The sequence below is a fragment of the Heterocephalus glaber genome, unplaced genomic scaffold (genome assembly GCF_053883595.1).
Source record: "Heterocephalus glaber isolate CG9 unplaced genomic scaffold, H.glaber_assembly_v1.0 deba00001550, whole genome shotgun sequence".
Lineage (NCBI taxonomy): Eukaryota > Metazoa > Chordata > Mammalia > Rodentia > Bathyergidae > Heterocephalus > Heterocephalus glaber.
This window is the reverse complement of record NW_028258343.1, coordinates 10766036-10788951: the sequence shown is the minus strand read 5'-3', so window position 1 is coordinate 10788951 and position 22916 is coordinate 10766036. Positions and strand designations below refer to the sequence as shown.

Genomic DNA, 22916 nt, shown 5'->3' with positions numbered 1-22916 from the left:
ATCTTTGTAAGATTTCTGTTTGAACAGCTATCAAGCCCTAGAATGTAGTAATGTTTATTTATGTCTTTTCCCTTTCTTACTTCTTGGTAATCTAGGGAAAATATAGAGGAAGATCATGACAAAGACCAAAGTAGGACGTGTCCTAAGAAAGCTACAGATGGTGTTGTCAATGTAATCAACATCTTAATATTGAGAAGGTGCCTGGAATAGGTGTTTAGCATTGCTAATTCTCACATGTCTTGAAGAAAGCCCTTTCTCCTGTATAAAAACAAAAACATTTTCCTTAGTTTCAATTATTAAAGACACCATTGCAGTAGAAAAGACAGAATATTTGAAACCAGTAAACTTCGCTTTTTCTCATTCTGTCTCTGTATGCCCGCTGTATGGCCCTGGGCGAGTCGTTCAGCATTTCTGAGCTGCAGAGTTCTTATCTGGAAAATGAGAAAATTTTCTTGAATGACATTCATCAAGATTTTTTTGACAAGGGTCTATGGTTCTTCATTCTATGGTTTGTCAGTTGACATTGGTATGGATCTATTATTTTCATAATACTATTTTTGCTAGTTTAGATACCTCTTAGGATTCACCAATCATTTTTTGACCTCATAGTAATTTATTTTGACTACATTGATTACTATAAGTACTATTCATTTTTCATGATTAAGGAAAACAAGTGTCCTTTGCCTCCATTCTCTTTATAGCTTTTGAGACTATGTTTTTTATCCTTTGAATCTCATAAATTTATCTTTGGATTGGCTTTGTGAAAACTATTTCACTTCCTGACTACTGGGCTTTCAGAAAAATATCTTTACCTCAGCAGTAGACTTTGCATTTCAACTTCACGCCCTTCTTTCATCTGCCTAAGTTTCTTAAGCTGCCCTTTAACTGGGCATCTTGCAGAACATTTTAGATTGATCTGAAGATGACTTTGAGCAGCCTGAGCTGCTCAATCTAGCCACTTAATCCTGAAATCTACTTGTCCACTAGGAGGAGCACTCAGCCACATCTCTAACTTCCTTTTCAGGGGAGGACATACTAAGGGTGTCTGGTCCTATCTGAGAATGGGAATTTTGTAAGGAGTCAAGCATCCCAGCTACAATTTGGCTAGCAGAGAAACAAGGTAGCCTTGAGTTCTCGGGCAACTGCTCATGGTCAGAGATTGGTTAGAGAGATTACTTCCTTGTGAAGACATAAGAGTTTTGGCTTTCTGACTTTTTTTTTTTTCAGTGTTGTTTCATAATGTTTTCCATGAGTTGCTCATTTGTCTCTTATTATTTTTAAATAATTCTCTTTTATTTAGAAGCTTTATTTACTGCCATCTTTTAATATAAATAGCTGAATTTTTTTAAAAAAAGAAGAACAAAAGGTTTAAAGAAAATAGCCGAAAAATGGTGCATGTTACTTGGAAATATACATTGTGCTATAAAATTTTCTATATCTTTTAAAGTGTAAAAATCCAACAGACTCCTATGTATTAGGGGTAGATTTTTATGCACAAGAATTTCTCTAATATGCCACAACTAGAGATAATTCATGTTAGCCTGTATAGTAGCTATTTCTGGAGGATCTCAATAATTAATGATTGTCATTAGAATTATACACTTAATTTTGCTTCATTCATTCATTCATTCATAACATTTAGTACCTATAATATGAGAAACTCAGTACGTGTGCTGAGAACACAAAGATGAGAATTCAGGGGTTTCTGACTTCCATCAGCATATGTGGAGATACTTGTTGAAAATCAAGTCAACACTTACAAGATCTTTTAAGTTTTAAAAACTTGACTAAATGTCTGTTTTTTTCATGCAAATCTGCTCCCAGAGAACTTTGGCTTGCTGAGTAAAAATAACCCAAATTATTTGCATTTATTTGAATGGTTTATCACTAATAATGATGAGGCCAATAAAGAACAATGATAATTATATTATATACACATACATAGATAGACAAACACACGCACATATATAAACATATATTATATATATTTCTCAAATATATTACTCATAGAGGTCAGGCATTATGATAGCTTTATTTAGGAAATCTAAATATAATTTTAATTTTAATCTTAATTTCTGCATTTTTAATATTTTTGAGGTGTGCATAAAAGAAATTCATAACAGCCGAAACATTTGGCTAGATGTTGAGAGATCCTATGGAAGGATGGATGTTTCTGTGCCATCTTTTTATAGTTCCTCCCCTCCTCTCATATATAAAGCTTGTTTCATAAAGTATGTGCTTATTACCAAAAAGACAAATTTCCCTAAGGAATAAGATGTTGTATTCTTCCTTATTTTTCAATATAGATCCAACTTGGAAAGGAACATAGGTTTGTGCTTCAATTTACAGCTGAAAATATGTACCTTTAAGAACTCTTCCTATTACTGATGCTGTGTGAGTTAGGACAAACCCATCATAAACTAAAAATGTTAAGTAGCAAATACATTTAATGCACCCAACCTATTGAGCATCATAGTTTAGCAGCATAGTGGGCTATGCAGTATCATTTACTTTCCTGGCCAAAATAGGATCCGCAGTCTCTGCTGCTGCCCAGCATCTTGAGAGACTATCGAACTATGTAGTATTAGCCTGAGAAAGATGAAAAGTTGAAATTTGAAGTATAATTTCTGCTGAATGTGCATTGTTCTCACAACATTATAAAGTAAAAGCATCGTAAGTTGGACCATGGCAAGTTGGGAGCTGTCTGTATGTTGTCCTCCTGTATATATGAGAATTTCAGTGCTATGGAAAAAAACTGGGCTTTGTTTACTGGGTTAGTCATTTAGACCAGGTAGAAAGAGAAAGAAAAAGGCATGTGGGCAGCATGAGGAATAGATAACCCTTCAGATCCAAATTTGGCCCAGAAAATGTGCCCCAGCCCATTCCCACGTCTGAGAATTCAGACCACTCCTCAGGGTGTCAGTAATGTCCATCACAGTTTTCCTTGGAGTTTCATTTGGAACTATTTCCATCAGCATTTTAAAATTAAGTGTATATTCAGTGGTTCCGGTGCCTGGCCTGCAACTGCAAGGTCCAGAGTTCAATCCTTGGTACCAAAACACCCCCCCCAAAAAAAAATAAAATTAAGTGTATTAATATAACATGTGAAGTACAGTAAGAGCAATGGAGTAGAGGGTTGTCTCTGAAAGGAGAGTATGTTACTCACAGCTCCTGAGGAGGGCGCACCATATCACAAGAGGAAGGCTGCACAGCAGGCCCTGGAGTAAGTCAGGAGGAGAGTGACAGTGGAAAACTGTGGGCAAGAGGCTTTACCGAGGTTTCTGTGGGAAGATGCAGGTGAGGCAGGTAGATAGGATTAGAATTGGCTAGTCTAAGTAGTTTCAGGGGACTCTGGGACATAGTGGCCATTCCTGGTTGTCTAGTAGCTGGCTGTGGGATAATTTGTTACAGGTAGATAGTGGGCTGATTAAGGAACTAGTTCAGATACCACCTCTGGATTGATTGGTTTGCAATTGAAAAACACATTAATCAGGAAATCTTTTTTTTTGAAACTGGAGATCGAACTCAGGACCTTGCGCTTGGGAGGCAGGCGCCGTGCCACTGAGCTAAATCCCCAGCCCCAAACTGCAAATCTTTTGTTGTCTCTAGGAATTGAGACAATAATTCTGGGACGGACAGTTCCCAGGGTCAGCAAGACCTCAGATTGTAGAAGCATAAGAATAGAGAGAATGAAATGATAAAGTCCAAATTGCTGTGTTTTCTCCCTCCCTGATAGATCTGGACCCAAAATATAGCCCCTTTCTCGGTTTTTAAAAACTTCCAATCACATCAAGAATTTTGTTAGTGTAGGCTTAAAATGTTATGGAAAGCTACAGTTATAAGCAACAGTGGATATTCTCTTCTTTTCTGACTTTCTCTAGCATTTTCTCTCTCTCCTTGCTCTCCTTGTCTCTGTCAGGGAAAATTTTTATGTTTAGGCTCCCCAAGGTCTTAGCTTCTATTGCAACCAGGGGTTCACATATTTTCAAGCATGTATGATTCTCTTCTTTCTATGATAAATGTTGCTGTCAGCTGGTAAGAAAATAAAAGTTCTCTACCTTATTGTATATAAACATATCCTGATAAGACACCTAAAGGAGAACTAAAGATAACAAAAGCAAAATGTGATTTTGAATTAACCACACAATTAAAGCAAAGGTGGAGAATATGGTACTATTGAATCCCAAGTGACAGTTTCGGCAGCAGTGTTGATAAACACACCATGATGCTGTTCCCTGAGGCAGGATGTGATTCTGAAGTTCATGTATGTCTGTCCTTGTGTTATTATGATGCAATGTGTGTTGCCCTTTGGAAGGGACTGGGGGGACAAAGGAGTCTTTCCAGACAGCCAGGAAAAGTCTCCTGCATATCCAAAACCCTGCCTGGTCTCTGGGGGTTGAGCTATCACTGTAACTGTATAATCCATGTGTCTTTGACCAAGAGCATAAAAGCTGTGCAGTGTATGTACTATGTCCTGTTGGGTCATTCTGAGGCCCAGTCACTTCATGTATGAAATGGGAGTAATTTCTGTATCATATGATTGTGTGAATTACTCCAAAAATTATATTTACAAGTGTTTAGTTAGCCTCAAGGTTAGTTACCATTTGCAATCTAAATTTATCACAAGGACAATTATAACCTAAAGCTCAGCATAACAAACACTTTTATTTGTCTCACACTGATTGACTGACATGATATTCATTACAACATTAGGACATTCTAAAACAAAAGAAATTAGACAATATGCTTTTAAAATATGTGTTAGCCTGCTTTCCTTGCTCACCTACAAACTTTTTGAGTTGAACTGACAGGTTGCACATTTCTTACCCAACTGGTGCTTTAAGGAGAGGGTGGTAGGAAGAAGAGTGGAGCAATAAAGAGCTCTTGATGAAGAGCTACATTCTACAAATCAGGAATCGGCTTGCTCAGGCATCCTGATTTCCACTTATCTGCCTCCTTCTTATGTCCCTGTTATCATTAAACATGCTTACATTCCCACAGTGCACAACCAAGTAAAGAAAGGCTTCTTGTTAGAGAGCATCTGCTTTCAGGACTTTCCTTGTCTTTTTAACCCAAAGGTTAGGATTACCCAGAAATAAAATGTCATAATAAAAAGACACAGCTAAAGACTACTGAACTCATCAATGGACGAATTCACTGATGAGTACAAGGCCCACATGATCCAGTCATCCATCAAACATCTGAGATTTTCGAGGAATTTGAGATCTAATAATAACCTAACCTGGGCCCCTAAAAGACTCATGTCCATCTCATTATGTAAAAATGCGTTTAGTCCATCTCTAAGAGTCTCTACATTGGTGAAAAGTAGAGGTCCAAAATCTCCTCTGATAGTCAAGCTCTTAGCAGTGAGTCCTGTAAAAATAAAAAGGAAAGTTAAATATTTCCAACATCCAGGGACACAGAATAAATATTCTCATTCAGAGAGAGAGAGAGAGAGAGAGAGAGAGAGAGAGAGAGAGAGACCAAAGCAAGGCTAAAACACAGTACAACAGACTTTAAATCCTGTAGGTCCATGTCCAGCACCTGTGGCAGATTATGGTGAGGTGTGACCTCCAAAGGGTTGGGCAGCCCCTATCCTTGTGGCCTTGCTAGCTGCAGCCCACATGGCCTCTCTCTGGGGCTGGCTGCACTAAATACCTACAGCTTTCTTCGACAGACAATCCATGGTCCTGGCCTCTCCAACTTCCTGGAGTCTCCACTGCAACTTCAGCTTCATTCTTACAGCTTCGTGTACTGTTCTTTCAGGGAATTCTTGCTTGGATTCCCAGATCTTCCTTTAAAATCTGTGTAGAAGTCTCTGTAACACTATAACTTTTGCATTCTGCATGCATATAAAGCCAGCACCATGTGGATGACACCAAGGTCTGCCACCAATTTGATCAGTAGCTGGCCCCCTTGGACCATGGCTGCAGTGGCCAAGGAGTGTATGGATGGCTAAGCATGATGAAATGAATCCCAGGAGCAATTTTTTAGGCAGTCTTCTTAAACAGGGGGCTCAGGAATTCTCTTTGTGAATGAAAGTTTACACCTTTGTACCTTTGAGCCTTTGATATATGAGGTCTTGATAATACCTGAGATGACTTTTCTATTGTCCTGATGCAAAGTACTTGGCTTTTTAAAAACAGTAATCTTTTAAGCAACTGTATTTGGCTGGGTGGCCCCAACTTTGAGAGTTCTTCCTTTTTTCAGAAAAATTGGAAACTTTTTATATCTTTTGGCTCTGACTTTTGCTCCTGATTCTCATTGTAGATCTGGCTAAAAATAGTCAACATATGTCACAGCCTGAACTTTGAGCTGTGTTGAAATTTTCTGTCAGGTTAGTCTACATCCCTTAATCTCAGTCTCCTGCAAAAATCTCAGGACATGGACAAATCTAATATATAGGGTCATAGTCCAATTGTCCTTGTTCCCAATATTAACCCCCCAACCCTGTCCTTTACTGTTCACATTCAAATCAGCATTCTGGTTTTCTGAGCCCTGACCGGAATCTTTCATCAATGTTTGCACAGACTATTTTAAGGCTTTGCTAGCTGGAATTTCTAAACTTTTTCAAACTTCTCCTGCAAACCAGTTCCTAAACCACACAGCAGGGTACAGTCACAGCAACAGCCTTGTTTCTCAGGTAACAGTTTCTGTATTAGTAACTTTCCCATCACTAGAACAAAATATCTGACTCAATTTAAATGCAAGAAGGTTCATTTTGCCTTAGGGTCTCTAAAAAATTTAGCCTAAGATTGGTTGGCTTCAAGAAAAAATACCATGATAAGGCCACGGTAGAAAACTATTGTTCACTCCATGGCAGCCAAAAAACAACCAAAAATAAAAAGGAACCAGGGGGGAAAATTGTACCCTTCCAAGTCACACCCACAGTGACCCACCTCCAGACACTCTCTGCCTCTTACCAGAACATTTGGCTCCTGAACTCATCAACAGATGAACCCACTGATGAGTATAATACCCTCACAGTCCAATCACTTTCCAAACACATGAGAAGTTCGGGGGACATTTTAGGTCTAAAGCATAACAGCAGCACCTGGTTATCCTACTCTCAGTTTCCCCAGGCCAACAGCCCTCAGTCAGGGTATCATGAAGCCTTCTATTTTTCCCACTATAAAGCTTTTCCATTTCTTTGCCTTTCTTTGAGTCTCTAACAACATTCCACTAATGGTGACTGACTCCTTTGATTGAGGAGGCTCAGAAGGTAGCTTTCACTTTCATTTGGTTATTCTTCATTTGTTTCCACAGTTCCACTGATAAATGGCTGAGTGTGGGTGACTCTGTGGAATCCCTTCCTCACAGTCAGGGGAGAATATGATGTCCCCATGACTGTGCAGCAGTATCCACTTCATGAATGCACATTCCAGGGTTTGTATATCAAACTGAGCATGAAGATCTTGGTGGGGAAAGGGAGCAATGAAACGCTCGTGTTAGCCTGGAACTGAGGGGCTGGTGTAGAAATGGGGGAGTCACAAGTAACAGTTGCTTCAGAAGGGTGATGTTGGGAAGCCAATAGGTTGCAAAGAACCACAAAACAAACTCTCCTGTGAGCTTCTTCATCCTGCTGTGAAATTTCCAAACATCACTAACATCAATTTTATGACAATATTTCTCTAGCTTTTAAACTGTTTTTGACACAGCCTTGAAATTCATTTAAAAGGATTTCCAGCTACCTTAAACACGTCAAAGCAGGGATTCAGGCAGAGAAACGACAGAGAGTGGTTCCTATGAAAACCAACTTGGAAAAAGGTAAAATTCAAGTAAAAGTAAAAGTCAAGTTACCAAAAACATCATTGAAAGAAGTAAAACCAACAGAGACTACTAACAACACAGTGTTTTCACTCCATTTCACTTACCAACAATAAATGTAGGCATGACACAACTGTAATTAAGATCTTCTAACTGCGGGATGGATCTTCCTTACCTCACTGATTTTCAGTGCTAATTGAGCTGTGTTTCTTCATTTCTCATTTATTTTATTGTATATTACCTTGTTTGGGTATTATTAGCTACAGAAGTCATCAGTGCAAAGCTGGGGTCTGCTTTCCTAGACTAGCTTTATAGAAGATCAAGGCCAACCCACCATGAGCAGTGGTTCTCAACTGTGGCAGCTCATTAGAACATTCTGAGGAGCTGTAAAAAAAATTACCCACTATCAAGTCCCACCTCACACCAATTAAATCATAACCTCTCAGTGCATTTTAAAAAATAACTCCCCAGGTGATTCTAATGTGCATAGAGTGTTTAAAAAGTCCTCTCCTAGAAGCAAGATTTTCTTGACAGTAAGTGTCACCTTGAATTGTGTTCACTTTGTTTGAGGGTTGTCAAAATTTAATAAAGCACCTTCTACCTCGTCCATTGTAAAGTGATGGTAAAGTACATATTGCAAACTGATTCTCTGGAGCCTTTCCTGGCTTGTTCAATGCTGTGTGTGCTAAGATCCAAGGACAGTGGAGGTGAGGGTCACCTGACTTGAAGTAACAGGACAGTGAAAAGCAGATTCATTTATACCTTCTCTGTTGCTTGAATTTTCAATACGAAAGTCATAAGTTTCCCGGAAAGCAGATAAAGACACAGCAATCAGAGGCCAAGCCAGTTGTGTGAGTGGCTGCTAATGACACTGTGTCCCTTGCCTGGTCTGTTAGACAATGCAGCATTCTCTCAATGCCAATGGTTATCTAAAGGACCTAGGATCCAGAGGCAAGGCAATATTGTGCTTTTATGAATTAGGTGAAGTTTAGGTGACTTGATTTGGTGACATGGACACTGTACTTACTGTGTCTTCTCGTCTCAGCAAGTGAATCTGTAAGGGATGTCATTCCCTGGAGTTTGTGAGAGCCCAAATATGGTACAATCTCTTTTAGAAGGAAGCAAAGCAGAACTGCGTGATGAAACTGGTAAAAAGCCTCAGCAACTTGGCAACTAGGGAGAAAAGCTAGCATTCCAGCTCTTTCACTCCAGGTGGACTTGTCTTCTGCAGCATCCTATGGTCTGGCCCCTGTGTTTCCATTATCTGGAACCTACCTTGCACAGGCACATCTGGAAATGGCATCTGAGGTCTCCTGAGAAGTGCAAAACTTAGAAGAAGCTTTATTTTCCTTATTTAACTTGACTATGTTTTTGAGGAAAAGGCTGCCTTAGGTTGTTTCTTAATTTCTCTCAGTCCTTTACATGATTACAGCTATTTCCATATACAAATTGTCATGAACTTCTTTAGCCTTTGAAGAGATAAAAAATATTCTCATTGTTCTTGAACTTCATTAGTAAAGAGAAGAGTGTTTCAGAATAGAATCCCTCTCATCCTCATTCAACATAAATAAATATCTTCACGTGCCATTTTGTGCATGATGGCTTTCAGAGCTGGTGAAGTGCCCTGCAGCGTGAATTGTGCCTTTATCACTTACCATTACCTGAACTACTCTTGCAAGAACACAATTATCTGAAAAGAAAACCACTACAACATTACCACTGCATTCACCAGACAACAGATGCTTGGTTGCATTTGTCAGAGGAATAAGGAATATCAGTCAATAAAACCATAAAGAATATCATAGTTTATTTTTAATTAATAAATCCAACAATTCCTCTTACAAATGTTGCCAGAACTGTGCTTGTGCATTTGATCATACATTGAACAAACATTTTGTGTGTTTATCAAATGCCACACACTGATCTAGGGCACTGGAGGTGTAGCAGTAAACAAAGCAGCTCAAGATGCAGTCTCTCCTGAATCATTTTGTGTAGGGAGAGAGACAAATGAACAACACACACACACACACACACAGACACACACACACAAATAGCACAAATTTAATAAGAAGTAAATGTAGTGAACATGACACAATGAGAGACATGATAGAAAGTGGTGGGTGGGGGTGGGGAACAGTGCTCTGCTTCAAAGGGTCACCTTACTTGGGAGGGGGCATTTGAGCTGGCTCTTGAAGCATGAGATAGACCAAGTCATGGAGAGTCTGGGAGTAGAGTGTTGCAACGCAGCACAGAGCAAATTCACCCTCTAAGCAGGAATGAGCTGATGTTTTTGGGACACTGAAAGAAGCCCTTTGTGCCTAGGGATGGGGGGAAGAGGGTAGGTGGGCTAGATGGCATATGGACTTCTAGGTCATGGTAAATCTCCTTTTTCAAGTGAAATGAGTATGCATCGTGGGGTCTAAAAGGAGGAGTCTTACATGAAGTGTAATTTATGAAAATATATGAAAATCACTTTAACTTATGGAAGTCAGAGAACAGTGGGTCACAACTGGCCACTGCAAGTCAGGGTAGCAGGCCCTTGTAATGGGCCAAGTAAGAGATGGCAGTAGCTTGGGCGGGAGTGGTTGCTGGGGAGATGGGTGGGTATGAACAAGGTGGTTTAATCAACAAGATTTAGTGATGGATCAGAAACAGGGGGTGAAAGAATGAGGAATATCAGTGGTGACTCGTGATATCATCATTTACAAGAAAAGGAAGAATAAGGAATGAACAGGTCTTTTTTTGGCCATGTTTTAGTTTATGGAGAGAAATTTAGAGGGATTATCATTTGTGCGAGACCTGTTAAGTTTGGAGAGCCACTTAGGTATCTGTAGTCATGTCAAATCAACAACTGAATACACAGTATCATGAAATTTTGATGCTCAGCGGGGCCGAACATGGACATCTGAGAGTGATTGTGTCTTTAAAGTCAAGGGATAGAGGAGAGATCTAATGGGGAGAACAGAAAAGAGCCCAGACTGGGTGCTCCCCAAGAACAGCAGTTGACTATGACACCTGCAGGTGCGGCCAGTAGGGAGCAAGACATCACTGCGGTGGAAGGACATAGCCAGATAGCAATGGGCTTTAGAAAAGAAAAGTCTTTCTGTGTTCTTCGTGAGGAGGAGAAAGAAATGAGCAATTAGGTAGCGAAAGGTGAAGAGTCACAGCAAGACTTATTATTTACTTTTTACAACAGAGCTACCAGAGTATGTTTGTTGTTTGATTGTTATGGTGGTGGGCAAAATTAGCATCAAACAGCCACATCTATAGGCTTGGTTGTAAAGTGTTCCCACCACCCCATTCCAGTAGGATTAATTATTTATTTTTGTCTCTAGTCCCATGGGATTTGCTGTATAATATTTATAACATCTTATTGCAGTTAATTATATAAATTTCTGTCCCCCAAGTGGATTATAAAGTCATTGGGACAGTAGGTATTTTTTATTGTCAGCTTTGTCAAGCTCTTTATTGGGCACATTGTATGTGCGATTTTAGTTACTCTCCACAGCAGCCTTTTACAGGAGACATAATCTTTTATTTTATAGATGAGGGACTTCAGGCTCAAAGAGGCTGGATAGCTGGCTCAATAATGTGGTTGGTGAATTGGAGGCAGAGTGAAACCTTGCCTCTAAACTCCAAGATTTCCTTTACTACACTTTGTTTTCAATTGCTTCTTGTGCTATGAATCCTCAGTGCCTAGTTAGCATAGTTCAAAACCAGGCCCACACTAACTTGGAATTCAGTAGTGGTGCATGGAGTAAAACAAAGCTATAATAATAAACCTTAATAACCAGCAATTCAATTACTCTTATATCTTTGTTTTTGATAGCACATTCCATTTGTTGATCTAGGAGGGATTGTTCTAGCCTACCTGTTCCCTCATCAGAAGCAAGAGAAAGGCAGAAATAAGGGAGCTTGTGCTTGAGGTCAGTGTGCTGACACCCACACCCTCTGCAACTCTGTGTCAGAATTGGTTAGGAAGGAAAAGGAACTATGGCAATTTAAGAACCTTTAGCTAAGGAAGTGAAGGTGATTTGCTGCAATGAGACAACCACCAAAGTCAGAGATTTCAATTTGATTTTTCTTTTTTAACCCCAAGGTGACAATGATAACTTTTTGTTAATTTTTACTCTCATGAATCTTTTACTAAATTTATAACATAATGATAACAACCTCATGCAATGATTTTGCCAAAAAGAAGAATTCATTTAGGAGCTCCAGTATTTATTTTAGTCATTAGATACACTTGCTTCTTTGTTCTATGTAAATTTAATGTAGAAAAGCAATTTTTGCCAGTTAAAAAAAGAAAATTACTGAGTCTGGAGCCAAACATTTGCTGTAAATGATTGAAATCCAGCCCATAGTACCCTATCTATTCTTTACTTAACTATGTTCTGTTCTTGTGGACCTGATGTTGGCTGGCTTGAGCAGAAATTTCACAGTGTTGACCTGCTGTATCAGTGCAATACATTGTTGACCAAGTGCCTTCTCTGTATTGCCAATAATTATGTATATATTTTGAGAAGTATAAAAGAATTTCTATGTTCCCAAATTGTATATAATGGGGATCCCATGGTATACACATATATTAAACCACTGTAAAGATAGAATTCATTTAAGTGCCAATCATTCATCTAGAAAACCTATACTGATTTACATACCCTGTGCCCAGAAAGTGTGCCAAGAATTATGGAACATTCAACCGTAAAAACAAAGTTCTGCCTACATGAGCTTACAGCCCGCAGGATAGGCAAACTAAAAATGACTAATTTACAACATGAAAAATGTATCAATATAGATAGGGACAAGATGCTTTCGGGACACATGAGAAGGATCTTAAACGTACTGTGAGCTGAGAAGGTGTTTGGAAGGTGACATGCTTAAATTGACTTCGAAGGACGAGCTGAAGAAGTAGCAGGTGGGATATGGATGAGCACTCCTGGCAGAGAAAAGTATCTGTAAAGGTAAAGAGTTGTGAGGAAGGGGAGTGGCTCTGAGGACCCAGTTCGTATCCCAATATGACTGGGGCACTTGGCGAGTGTTGGCAGTTAGAGAAATATAAGAGATAAGGAGGCCCAAGGTAGCAAACACCTGCTTAGTTTTGCTTTTAAAAAGTGTATTATTTATCCTACGGGCAGTATAAAGCTAGTTAAGCACTTTAAGCAGGTTAGTATTCCAGAAAGAATAGTCCAAAGGGAATACAGAAAACTGGTTTGAAAATGAGCAAAGCCAGAACACAGAAGCTGGGAAATTGCTACAATAATCTGTTTTTTAAATTGTGAGGATATAAATTTATTTCAGTGCATGAGAGTAGGACTGGAAAATGAAGAGAGTTTGGACTATGGATTTAAGAGATTAAATCAGTGGAGACTGCTAGTTACTTTAATATTGCTGGTAAGAAAAGGAAGTGACCAGCAAGTCCTGATTCCTGCCTCAGGTGCTTGGATGAACAATATTTTGGGTTGGCTATGGAGGAAGCAAGGGTGGGCTAAAATGGTGAGTTAATCCCAAGACATGTTAAATTACAAATACTTGTTTTATTTTATTTTTATTTTTTAGATAGATTTTGTGCTTTATTTATTCATGATCCTTTTGAGTTGAAAGGATAGAAGTTTTAATATATCCAGGTATACTTATGAAGGCTTTCAAGAAAATGCTTTATATTTAAAGGAGAGGCTGTGGATGGTAATTTGTTTGTTGCTGTGCAATGGAGTGAGCTGGAACTGCCACCAAAAAGCCCGCCAGTTGTGGTAAACTGCAAGTAGTATTCTGGTAAGTTGACATATCCACGGACATCCTCATCTGCTGTGTGGAAGCAGCTGTACCAGTAGCTGATGGAAGGTCAGAGTTCTGGTTCATGTAAGGATTGGACACAGTGTCTTGTCTGGTGCTTAAATATGGAGTTTGTGTAGGCTGCGTTATTACTGAAGAATTCATGATTGGAGGCAGTGATCGCAGTGAACTAATATGATATGGTCCTAGGCTATAGCTTTGGGCAGCAGTTACTTGGTGAAGGCTTTGACCCATGTAGTTTTCACTGTATGATTGAATTGGGTATGCCTGCAATGGAGCCCCAGCTGATGTAGAGGGGTAATGTACTGAAGGGTGGAGCTTCGAGTAGACTGAATATAGTGGTGCTGGTGCTTCATTCACCAGTTTGTTATACACTTCCAGAGCTTCCAAGACTTTTACATTCAATTCAGATAATTCAGAATGCTTCCTGTCAATCTCTTCAAGTTTTTCATCTATCATTGGATCCATCTGTTGGCAGGTATCTTTCAAATTCAAGAGTTCTTGGGAATCTGGTTTTGAATCAGCTGGATTTATACTCTGGAGCACCTGCAGGGCTCTATCCATCTTATCCTCATCTATATAAACAGACTCAGGTTCTGACTTCTTAATTCCCTCCACATCATCATCAATTACATTCATTTTGTCCACAGCTGCTTCAGACTCCATGTTTAAATTAGTTGTCACAAAATTAGATGGGAAGAGTCCTATTCCTCTGTGATTTTCTCCTTTCCACCAACTGGCATCACTGTTATCCAAAACAATAATAATTTCACCATGTTTAAAGGTGAGTTCACTGTCCTCAACAGCTTCAAAATCATATAAAGCTCTCATTTTTCATGCAACCCTATTGTTTAACTGAATTTCTGCAGATGGATATAAAGATTTTGTTTCTGTGCATTGCTGTTTCTGCTCTTGCAGCGATAATTCGATAGCTTTAGCTATGTCTTCGTCTCCTTTGTTTTTGTTCAATGATATTCCATTCTTGGCAGCATCAGAGACAGTCTGAGAACTTGCTGGAGGAAAAGTAATTCCTTCTTCTTTCATTGATTTAATAGTTGCAGATATTAGACTAAATTGAGGTCCCTTCTGAAATTCTTTTGACCATTCCACCATTAAAGATTTCAGTTTTTCACATACTTTGGGATGAGCCTTATTTTTTTTTATCACAGCACGTACTTCTGTTGCAAAATTACGGGAACATACCTCTAAATGAAGTATCTTTCCACAGTTAGCCACACAAGCCCCAAGAAGAGTTAATGCTTGTAGAGCAACATGAGGAACCTTATGATTTACCTTTTTCTTTATAGCTTTTAGGCAATCATTTGCTCCATTAGGAGTGCTTCCGACTTTGTCACATATGCCCATAATAAGACTCCAATCTTCTGTGGTATTGTATTCATTTGTAGCCTTTTCTATGTCCTGCTTGAAGGGGTTGGCAGGGAATAGAGACATCTCACTGGCGCCCAAGCACCAGTTGCCACGATCTGGCCAAATCTCAGCAGCTACTCCCTGCTGGGTGACCCGCCACAGCTTCCTAGACAGCTTGGTTCTTCAAATACTTGTTTTATATCTAAGTGGAAGTCACAAGTAGAATTTACTTCAACTGGATATATAGACATGAAGTTATCTGAAAACATGCAACATTTAGAGTCAATGTGGGTAATATGAAAAAGATTTAGATGTAGCTCTTCACCAGATTGTGGATATTAAAATCTTTAACCACCTGATCCCTTGCATGGTCATACTCTGTACCTTGTCAGTATAAATGTGCTCAACCCCTCCAAAATCTGAGTTGTATTCATCCCAATCTCTGATCACTACTTCCTGTGTTTCCAGCTCACTCCTACTTGCGTATTAACTCCAACAATGTCTCTCCCCTAACTAGAACAACAATTTAGTGCTTTCATCTACCCCCTTTTCACGTACATCCCTCACTCCTCAATGTCACAATCCCTGTGTGTGTACCTTCCACTAATGGTCAATCATTCTAATCACTCATTCCGTTTTCCTTCATCGCACTTACCTGACTAAGTAACAGCTCTGGTTAAATCCAACCCTTCCTCTACTATTTCTGTCTGACTAATTCTGGCTAGAAAAATACATTCATCCAAGATGGTTATTTGTATGTCTACATTTCTGACATTAGGTTTCAAGTGGGTCTTTTAAATGGGGCTTGGAAGTCAAATAAAATTTCCTTATCTATTATTAAACTAGGTGGCTATTTTATATCTTTTCTTTATTTCTTCAAACCTGCAATTTCTACCCTGTCTCTCTTTCCCTCCTAGGAGACAAACTTGTTTTCTATTTTACTGAGAAAATTGGAGAATTTACAAAAGAATTTCTATAGCATCCTTCCATTACAGCTACCTCATCATCAGAAACTAGCACGCAGATTTTTCTTTCTTGTCCATTTTCCTAGTCTCCCCACTCCTATCGAAAGCCAGGCATTCCACATGTACACTAGATCCCCTATTTTCTTGACCATTCATGGACATTGCTCCTGCAATCTCCCCTCTCACCTTTCATCAATTTTGCACACTCAGTCCAATCGTTCCCATCAACACACAGACTGAAATAGTTATCAACTTTTAAAATGACTTCTCTTTCACCATCATTTCTGCTCCTCTGTAGCAGGCAGAAAGGTGAATAAGAGGAGAGAGTGGAGAGAAAGCACAGATGGTATTACAAGATACTTGATTATAAGAAAAAAGAATTAGGAAAACACAGTTGAAGAATTTGTTTTCAATAGAGATGGGCAAGATTTGATTATGTTTATTTATTGAAGGGGAAAAAACCCCTTGAAATGCTCAATAAGGGTTGTGGACTTTCAGAGTGGGAGAAATCTGTGTAGTTTTGAGAAAGAAAACTAACCACAATGATGCATAGGATTTGACAATATGACGATGCAGTCTCAAAATATAAAACAGGAAGCTTTACATTTTAATGGTTGTGATCACCACTTTAGGAGTTGGAGTAGCATTGTAATCCTGTGGTCCAGTTTACTAAAAGTGTCACATTGGGAATGACTCGGGATCTAAATTTCTTTATCTTTTGGATGCAGCTAACAATAGGATATTCCTATGAGGCTTGAGATGGCTGCATGACCTAGGTGTCAACTTTGGATCTATCTGCTCCTCAACATCTAGGACTGGAAAATTAGCTTAAACTTTTGCCAGTTCCATGGTCTACAAAGTCTGAGGTCTTTCTTCAAACTTCTGTTGTCTGAGAACTTACATTATGGGATCACTGAGTCTGTGTGCTTCTTAATGCTCCTATGCTCACTCTATTGGCCCTAAAGAAGACCTTTTTCTACCTCTCACAGTCTCCATGTCAATGCTTCTCTCCTCTCTCATCACTTCTCCCTGTTGTTCACTTTCTGAAACCAGATTTCTAGTGTGAGTCATACCGAGAACGTTTCTCTCTCCTCGGAAGACTGGAAGACTCTAAAAATAAAGCCCTAGTGGAGGTCTTCCCCCAATCACTTATCAAGATATTGCCCCAAAGGAAGATGATTCTCCCAAGAGGAATTCAGGAGCCAACTGTTTAAGTAATACAAATTTCTTCACTTTGTATTTATAAAGTACTTGAGTAAGAAAATTTAGCTGTTATTACTAAAAGCAAAGTATATTCTGAGCTCTTAGCCAAGGGCTGGACTCTGACAGCAGAGTGTGGGAGATTTGAAAGGCCTCTTAAGCCATTTTTTTCCAAATCTGGGGACTCAATTCTTGAAATTTCTCCTGCACTGTAGACCTGCTTTTGTAGTTGCCAACTTGTTTCTACTTCTGGACATGTGGCTAGTGCCTTATAGCCACACCATTTAAGTTTCAGTAGAATGGGCTGGTTTCTATACTATGCCAAAGTTCTGGATTGTTACTCTGGGATCCTACACTGGGCTACAGTGATGGGACTGATGTCAGGGGGCAAATGACGAAGGCACGGATTAATCACTCTTATCTCAGGATAAACATGTGGCATTCCCAATCTCTTCTACTGAAAGGTAACTGTTGGCCACAAAAAGTGATTAGTAGACTATGTGATAACCTTTATTTTGTGGGTTTCATACAATCTGGAGCTGATCCCTGGGTAAATGCCATTCTGATTCCATTAAGGTTAAATTCAAACAGACAGTAAAGGGCAAAGCAAGAGCTAAAAGTAATTACAGAGAAGAGTGCACATCTGCTCAGCTGGAGTGTCCATCTTGCTGCTGATGCTGAAATGGATTAATTCTTAGAATTGGCTGAGCAGCTTGAATGGTAGGATGCTATTAAATGATGAGATGTGTCCATTTGGGAACAAAAGTTGAAAATTAAGGTGCCCAAAATAAATCACCCCAATAACAAAGAACATTTCCCCTCTTCTCTGGAAGCAGCTAAAATTCTGTTGCTGAGAACACAGAAATCTGACCTTTGCCATAACCAATAATTTTCAATGTAAGTAACTGGGGTATTGAGAAAATGATGTGTGATTCATTATATGAAGAGGAGTAACCACATTCACTTTTGTGTTTTGGTCACATTCTAGAAGTAAGTTGTGACTTTAAGGCAATTTACAAAGTCTTTCAAATCTTTGAATTAGTATTATGGTTGAGGGGTTTATGTGTACATGGCAATAACAAAAGGAAACATTTAAGTGGTATATTAATTGAACTATCTTGTGGATATCCCCATTGAAGGCTAAAATATTTTACCCTCTAAAATTGAGTAGAGTTTTATTTTTGCGTTTTTAGATCCGTTTATCTATGTCTAATCACAGTTATTTAAAACATGATATTGGAGATACCATCTGAGTTTCATGATAATTCATTAGCATTCTAGAAGATCCATGTTTCTTCTGAAATAGAGCCTGAAAATTTCTAATGTGTGTTCTTAAGTGCCTGCTTGACACCCACGGATAATACATATCCACTTAGTGGTTCATTGTCTTTCTTCCAGACAGCTGAACTGAGCATATTATATGACTGCCTACCAATCACGTAAGTTAGGTAGTCTTCTATAATGATGGAAATAAGTTATCTCTATTGCTCTTTAAATAGTTTTTACATTATGTCTTTTGAAGCCCTTCTGCCTGTGATAATGGATTTTATGAAAATAATAAAGTCTTTGAGAAAGTAACATCTGGGACATGCTTTGAAATAACATGAGATGCTCTGGGCGGGGGCAAGCATGGAGATCCCTTAGCTATTCACTGTCACTTGCTTGAGACAGCCCCTTTTGTTTGTGAATTTTGTCTTATTTATTTAATTTTATTGTGGCAAGACATATGACATGATATCCATCCTCTTGACAGATGTTTATATATACAGAACAATATTGTTAACTATAAGATCAATGTTGTGCAGGAGGTCTCTAGGACTTACTCATCTTGCATAAATTACATTTTATACATGTAGAATAACAACTTTCCATTTCACCCCACACCCCAGCCTCTGGCAACAACCATTTTACTTTCTCTTTGTATGAATTTGACCACTTTAGATGCCTCATGTTAGTGTCATGTAGCATTTGTTCTCCCATGAATGAATTATTTCACTTACCATAAAATCCCTAAAGTTTGTCAATGAAGCCACTTATGAGAGGATTTCTTTCTTTTTTATGGCAGAACAATATTATGGTATATATATAATATATATATATTATATATACATACATATGGTAATATATGTCACATTTTCTTCATCCATTGATAGTTATTTAAGTGGTTTCCAGATCTGGGTTATTATGAATAATACTGCAGTGACCATGGGAGTGCAAGTATCTCTTCAAGATTTTTATTTCAAAAATTTTTGATAAATATCCAAAAGTAGAATTGATAAAAGTATAGTAGTTCTACCTTTAATTTTCTGAGAAACTCCCATACTTTTTCCCACTGAGACAACACTTTTATACTTCTGTCTAGAAGACCCACGCTATCTGAATTTTAGGCTGCTGGGATCCACAGTCTGCCATCTATTTTCTCTTCTCTGGCCACATTCTTCTCTAGTACAATCCCACAGAGGATCTTGCATACTTTTGTTTTTATTTTCAAGTGAGTAGATTTCTGGGTACAGATGAGAAACACTTAAGGCAGTCCTACAGTCTGACAGCCCTGCCATGGTCACACATGTTTGAAGTGCTGTTAATCTCTGCTATGGTTTGGATGTTGGGTCTTTCAAATATTCTGCTTGGTTACAGATTCAGTTCTTCTCCTAGAAATTTCTCCCTTGAGAGCAGTAGCTACATTTGTAGTCACCACCTGACTGGGTATATGATACTTTGCTACTCATTTTAAAGATCTATCCGTATGTTAAAAGTTAACAGGAAAATGGTATAAATCTCGCCACAATGCACAAACTTTGCTGGTGACAGTAAGCACTGTAGTTCTCTCACACATATGATAACTTTTGTTGATTATCCCATTAGGGAATGACAGTGTATTAGATTGCCTTCACTGCTGTAATGAATTACCTGAGACAGGTTAACTTTATAAAGGGAAGAGGTCTATTTAGTTCACAGTTTTGAAAGCTGAAAAAAGAAATGGCATAGTTCAGCTCTGGCAAGGGCCCCATAGTGGGAAGCAGAAATATGTATGGGAAGAAGAGATCACATTACTGAACAGGAAGCAAGAGAAACTGAGGTCCCACAATTCCTTCCAAGGGCATGCCCCTAATTGACCAAAGCCTCTTTCTCTAGGCCTTACTTCTTAGAGATTCCACCTCCTAACATTAACACACTGAGGACCAAGCTTCCAATACTTGAATATTTTGGGGCCACATTTAAACCTCATCTAAGCCATAGCAGGAAGTTATCAACAGGCCTCTAAAAGTCTCCATTTTGGCTGAGTCTTAGTAAAACTGGGTCCTTAGGTGTTGTCAGCTCAAAGCTAATGCCCAACAATTGTCAAAATGTATTGGTATTAATTCTTCATTTATAGCAAGTATACACAGACCTGAATTTTTATATATAGCTTGTGTTTTCTAATCCTGCTAAATTCAAGTACAAGTTCTAGGGGGTTCCTAGAGATTTCTTAGTATTTTCTCTGTAGATGATCATTTCATCTACATATAAAGATTTTGCTTCTATCTTTCCAATCCTATCCTAGTTGTGTCATTTTATTGCCAGACTATTTTGGTGGGGACTAGGTTTCAAAGTTTAATGGACAGATAAAGAGTAAGCATATCTGCCCTTGTTCCCCACCTTAAGGAGAAAGCATTGTATCTTCTCCATTCATATAAGGCATTCTCCCTGGAAATATGGAGTACATGTTGTTAATCTGTTGAGAAGGTTCTATTCTACTTCTAGTCTCCTGATAGGTTTTACCATGAACAGTTGTAGAATTTAGTCCAATACTTTTTCTCCAACTACTGACAGGATCATATGGCTTTTTCCTTTTCTCTGTTAAAATGATGACTTTTGAGGGTGGATCTTCCAATGCTGAACTAACACTGCTATCCCTATAACAAAACCACTTTCTACATCCTGCCAGATCTGACTTCTAACAGTTTGTTTTGTTAAACAAATTTCTATCTATGTTCATACTTTTTCTTCTATTATCTTTATCCAGTTTTAGGATTAGCACAATGTTGAGTTCCTAAAATGAGGGGAGAAATGTTCCTTCTTTTTTCTGCTTTAATTGTTTGATATAATTTATCAGTTAAAATGTATATGAGTCTGCTGTTGTCATATAGGTAGGTTTTCAAGCTAGGAATATACTTTCTTTAATAGGTGCTATTCAAATTTTATATTTCCTCCAGAGTTAGTTTCATTAATTTGTCTTCCAAGTTACTTCTTAGAAGTTGTCAAATTTATTTCAAAAAAGATTTTTGTAATATGCTTTCTATATCCTTTTAAATTCTGTAAAATCTGTGGTAATGTCTCCTAGATCTTGATATTGTAATTTAAAACATGTATAACTGATATTGTGTAACAGGAAGAAAAGGTCTAAAAGACCAGGGGAATTGGGAGGGGTAGGGGAAGGGAAAAAAGGGAAAGGAAAAAATATGAGAAGAGGAAAATAGATGGAAACAAGGTCTTTGCAAATAGGGAAGGGTGGATGGGGTGAAGGGAGGGCAAGGGAAGGGGAAAAAAAATAAGAACCAAGATACTCATGTAATGGTACAAGATCCCAATGATGAATGTAACTGTATTTTATACTGAATATGTACCAATAAAGTTAATGGGGAAAAATGTATTGGTATTTCCCTTTCCTCCAAAGCATAGTCACTGTATTACGTGAATATTGGTCTATCTGTGTGAAGCACAGGAAGAAAATATACTATAGAAACACATAGCTTGTCTTAGAGTCCCTACTCAAGAGGATCTGTGCTCCTGCTATTCAAAAAGCTTCAACCCGTGGAATCGTTCTAGTCTGAGAATTTTGTCAGGAGATATGAATTGTGTGGCCTTGCTATGCTTTGAAAGTTCACGTGTTGAAATCCACAACCCCAAAATAATGGTATTAGGATGCAGGGTTTGAGGTCATGGGGTAGGGTCTCCCAGAATGGGAACATATCCCTAATATAAGAGACCCCAGAGAAACTCCTCATTCTTTCTGCCACATGAGGTTAGAGAGAGGGAAGGCATCTATCTATGAAGACAGATAGATGAGTCCCTTACAGGATGCCAAATCTGCCCATATCTTGATCTTGGACTTCTCTCAGCCTCCAAAACTTTGAGAAATACATTTCTGTTGTTTATAAACCTCCCAGCAGGCCAAATAGACCAAGACAGGACTCAATGTGACTTCCATACCTGATGCCCTGAATTTCTGATTTGTACAGACCAAATAAGATTGATCAATCAGCTGCCTGCTTATTTCAGTGTAAGACAAAATAAACTGTAGCCAGTGCAGAGCCTTGATTACCCCTCCAACACTGCTTCTCCCTGTCCCCAATATCCCTGCCCTTCTTATCTTTGGCTACTGAGTGGCCTCTGTACTGAAGGATCTTATTAAGCACAGTGATATTAGAGAATCATATCAGTGGCAGTTTCTCCCTCAACCATTACCTGTCGGCAAAAGAGAGCCAATGGGGATGTATTGGTCAGGTTTCTCATTGTTGGAATAAAACTGACATAAACAACTTAAAGAAAAAAAAAGGTTTATTTTGGTTCAAAGTGTTAGAGGTTTCAGTTCATGGTCAGCTTCCTCAAAGGCAGAAACATCATAGTGGAGAGGTATGGCAGAGGAAAGCTGTTCATCTCATAGCAACTAGAAGGAGAGAGAGTTGGAAAGGCAGAGGCTCCTCCTCCTAATACCACATTCAGCTCTGAATTTACCAGTGGATTAATCCACAGATGAGTATGGCACCCTCATGATCCAGTCACCTTCCAAAAGCTCCATTTCTGAGCACATGAAACTTTTCAGTAACATTTAGATCCAAA

The 22916-nt window shown here is 38.6% G+C and overlaps 1 protein-coding gene, 1 long non-coding RNA gene and 1 pseudogene across 2 annotated transcripts in view; 2 read left to right on the top strand and 1 right to left on the bottom strand.

Moving 5' to 3' along the window:
* The window catches only part of LOC110349478 (uncharacterized), a 177618-nt gene that overhangs the window by 75730 nt on the left and 78972 nt on the right, over positions 1 to 22916 (top strand). The window lies entirely within an intron of this gene.
* The window catches only part of Epm2a (EPM2A glucan phosphatase, laforin), a 212295-nt gene that overhangs the window by 167823 nt on the left and 21556 nt on the right, over positions 1 to 22916 (top strand). The window lies entirely within an intron of this gene.
* Positions 13432 to 15012, bottom strand: LOC101715788 (signal transducing adapter molecule 2 pseudogene; annotated as a pseudogene).